We start from the raw sequence: 3,716 nt of genomic DNA on the forward strand, positions 1-3,716 counted from the left end.
TCTAAAGCAATTGGGATTTGGTTATAGCCGGAATATCCATCAAGAAAGCAATAGTATTCATGTCCAGCTAACCTTCTAACATCTGGTCAATGAATGGCAATGGGAAGTGATCCTTCCAGGTTGCCGCATTTAACTTCCTGTAGTCTATGCACACTCGCCATCCTGTTTGGACACGGGTAGGGATCAACTCATTATTGGCATTAGGAACTACAGTCACACCAGACTTCTTAGGCACTAATGAACTGGGCTTACCCATTGGCTGTCAGAAATAGGATAAATTATTCCATGATCCAAGCACTTTAGGATCTCTTTCTTAATGGCTTCCATCATCACTGGGTTAGCTCTTCTTTGGGGTTCCGTGGATGGTTTGGAATCCTCCATAAGATGTATATGATGTTGCACAATGGAAGGGCTTATACCCTTGATATCAGCCATGGTCCAACCTAGGGCTTCCTTATTATCTTTTAACACTTTAAGTAACTCCTCTTCCTGGCTAGAAGTCAAATTTGAAGAAATTATTACAGGAAGAGACTGGTCAGGCCCTAGGAAAGCATATCTCAAATTAGATGGCAACTCCTTAAGATCTAGCTTAGGGGGCTCAACTATGGAAGGTTTGGGAATGGAATTGGAAAGGGGTCCTAAGGGCTCCACAAGTGTGTGAAGACTCAAGACTTCAGAAAAGAAATTTTCACTCTTATCATCCAACTCATCCATATACTGTTGGAATTCTGAATCAAAATCAATATCAAAGTTGGTAACTAAATCATAGGAAAAATCCAGAAAATCCTCAAGCATATTGATCTCTTCTTCCATATGTGGTTGCTTGCCAATCCTAAACAAGTTAAACTCAACAGTTTGGTTACCAAAAGATAATCTTAGGAAATCATTCCGGCAATTGATTAATGCATTACTGCTAGCCAAGAATGGTCTTCCTAGAATTATTGGGATCTCATCCTTGGTTGAGAAGGGCTTAGTATCTAACACAATGAAATCAATAGGGAAAATAAATTCCCCCACCTTTAGTAAGACATCCTCAACCATCCCTTTAGGAATCTTAACAGATCTATCTGCCAACTGAAGAGTAGTTCCAGTGGCTTTTAATTCTCCCAATCCTAGTTGCTTGTACACATGGTAAGGTAAAAGATTCACACTTGCGCCAAGGTCAAGTAAAGCATGCTCAATATAGGTGTTACCTATGACACAAGATATGGTAGGGCTCCCTGGATCCTTATACTTGGCTGCTATAGGCTGAGTAATTATGGAACTAATGTTACCTGCCAAGAACGCCTTTTTGGGCACACTAGTGATACGTTTGTGAGTACACAAACCTTTCAGTACCTTTGCATAGGTGGGGATCTGGGATATGGCATCCAAAAGAGGGATGTTTATTTCTACCTTTTTGAAGACTTCTAAAATTTTGTCCATGGAAGCAGTCTTCTTTTTGTTTACCAAGCGATTAGGAAATGGGACAGGATGAACATAAGGACTGTTAGGGATTTGCCCCTGTTCAGAAGAATCATTTTTGGTTTCCTCAACCAAATCATCTTTAGTTTCAGAAAAATCTTTAGGTTCATCAGACGAACCTGGAGCAAGAGGCACATTTGTGTCCTCAACTGAAGAAGAGTTAACAGGAGTAATAGATGGGGAAGATTTAGGAAAGCTCTGTAGGTACTCTCTACCACTCCTAAGGGCATAAACAACATTACATTGGTTAGAGGGCCCTTATTGAGTCTGACCTTGTACTATATTCAGTGGTGCATTAGTTGGTCCTTGTAAACTAACAGGTTGATGATGCCTAGGGTTAGGCTCTGGTTGACTGGGTAAAGTTCCCTTCTTCCTCTCATGCATAATTGAGACAACTTGGGTAAGTTCTCTTGTAAGATTTTGATGGCTTGTCATGAGGAGGGCCATATTTTTTTCCAAGTCACTTATTCTACTTGCCTCTCCAGTGTTGGTAAACCCAGGGGGTTGCTGATAAGATGATAGAAGAGGGGCCCTAGGAAAACTCGCCTGAGGTCCTACATTTGACCTAGGAAAAGTATTTTGAGAAAAAGATTGTTGTGCAAAGGGAGGCCTTTGGGGTCCAGGTTGACCTTGATTATAGAAATTGGAAGGTCCTGCTTGGTTGCCCTGATTCCAAGAAAAATTTGGGTGATTTCTCCATCCTGGATTGTATGTGTTACTATATGGATTATTCTGGTATAAGGCATTAACACTATCATTAGAAGTGCCCCCAGAGGTGTTAGGGCATTCTTCTATGACTCTCTAGGAACAATAGCCTCAATCCTCTTGATTAGGATATCCAAATGGGCTTCCTTGGCTACTATCCCATCCACAAAATATCCTTTTCCTCTTATAGTTCTTTCACTCTCTTGGGTTGATTCCCATTCACGGGTTTTGTCAGCTAAGTCAAGTAAGAATTCCCATGCCTTTTCTTCATCTGTAAAGGATGTGAATCCCTCAGGGCACATAGATTCTATCATTTGTTTAGTTGGGTAATCAATACCCTCATAAATTATTTGACATAAATGCCATAGGTCTAGGCCATGGTGGGGGCATTCTTGGAGTAGATCCTTGAATCTCTCCATAAGTTTGGAAAATGACTCACTAGGCTTTTGCCTAAACTGAAGGATATCACTTCTAAGCTTATTGGTCTTGTGAGTTGGGGAAAACTTCTTAAGGAAGACAACTGTGAACTGTTCCCATGAGGTTATGGAATTTGTGGGTAATCCATACAACCACTTCTTAGCTTGGTCTTTCAATGCAAAAGTGATAAACCTAAGCTTAACAGCATCATCAGAAAACTGTTGGATCTTAATTAGAACACATACCTTTTTAAATTCCCTTAGAAATAGGTATGCATCCTCAGAGGTCAACCCATGGAAGTGGGACAACATAGTGATGTATTGAGATTTGAGTTCAAAATTATTGCCCTGGGCTTGTGGTAGAACTATACAGGAAGGTTGGGCTGTTCTAGCAGGGTAGAACCTATCTTTCAGAGATTTAGGTGAAGGGTTTTGCTGTTGGTCTCCCATATTGAAGGGTTTTAGAGAGAGCAAACGTATAGGGTCACTACTTGTTGGATCTCTTCTTTCTAACCGATTCTTAGTATTACGTACCCACTTAACACTCATGCAACAGAAAAACTTTCCACAACTAAAGTAAGACAAGCACAAAAGAATGGATAGCAAAACTTTTTGATGATTTTTTTGATTTTTTTGATTTTTTTATTTATTTATTTTTTATTTTTTTTTTTTTGCTTTTTGGGAGTTTACCGACAAGGATCCGGGGTTGCTCAGGTCAATTCCTGAGGTACTGCTACAGGGCGAAACCTGTCTTTATCATACTGTGAGGCATGGTGACCTCCACTGATACAACTATTATTGCAAGTTGTTATTCTCAGGAATTCAATAAAAAAAAAAGAAAAAATATAAAGCAAAGCAAATAAAGCACTCCGATTTACCAAAAGAAAGTGAAAAATAACATGGAACTGTCTCCCCGACAACGGCGCCAAAAACTTGTTGAGATTTAAAATGTAACCGCAAGCGTACGGATCAGTGTAGCTACGGGTCGAACACAGGGAGAGCAGTCACTTTATTTTTTATTTCTTTTAATAATGCGAAAGTGAACTGATTAATGATTGTGATCTAATTCTAATTACCGTCCTAAACATATGTATCTAAAATAACGTCCTAACCATTCGTCATCTAAGAATT

The 3,716-nt window shown here is 39.6% G+C and overlaps 1 non-coding gene across 1 annotated transcript; it reads left to right on the top strand.

The window, feature by feature from the left end:
* The first annotated feature begins 2,541 nt into the window (after positions 1-2,541).
* Positions 2,542-2,648, top strand: LOC122067010. The gene has a single exon (XR_006136546.1). It is a non-coding gene; the product is annotated as a small nucleolar RNA R71 (small nucleolar RNA).
* Positions 2,649-3,716: the final 1,068 nt, after the last annotated feature.

The sequence above is a fragment of the Macadamia integrifolia genome, unplaced genomic scaffold, assembly GCF_013358625.1.
Source record: "Macadamia integrifolia cultivar HAES 741 unplaced genomic scaffold, SCU_Mint_v3 scaffold2665, whole genome shotgun sequence".
NCBI lineage: Eukaryota > Viridiplantae > Streptophyta > Magnoliopsida > Proteales > Proteaceae > Macadamia > Macadamia integrifolia.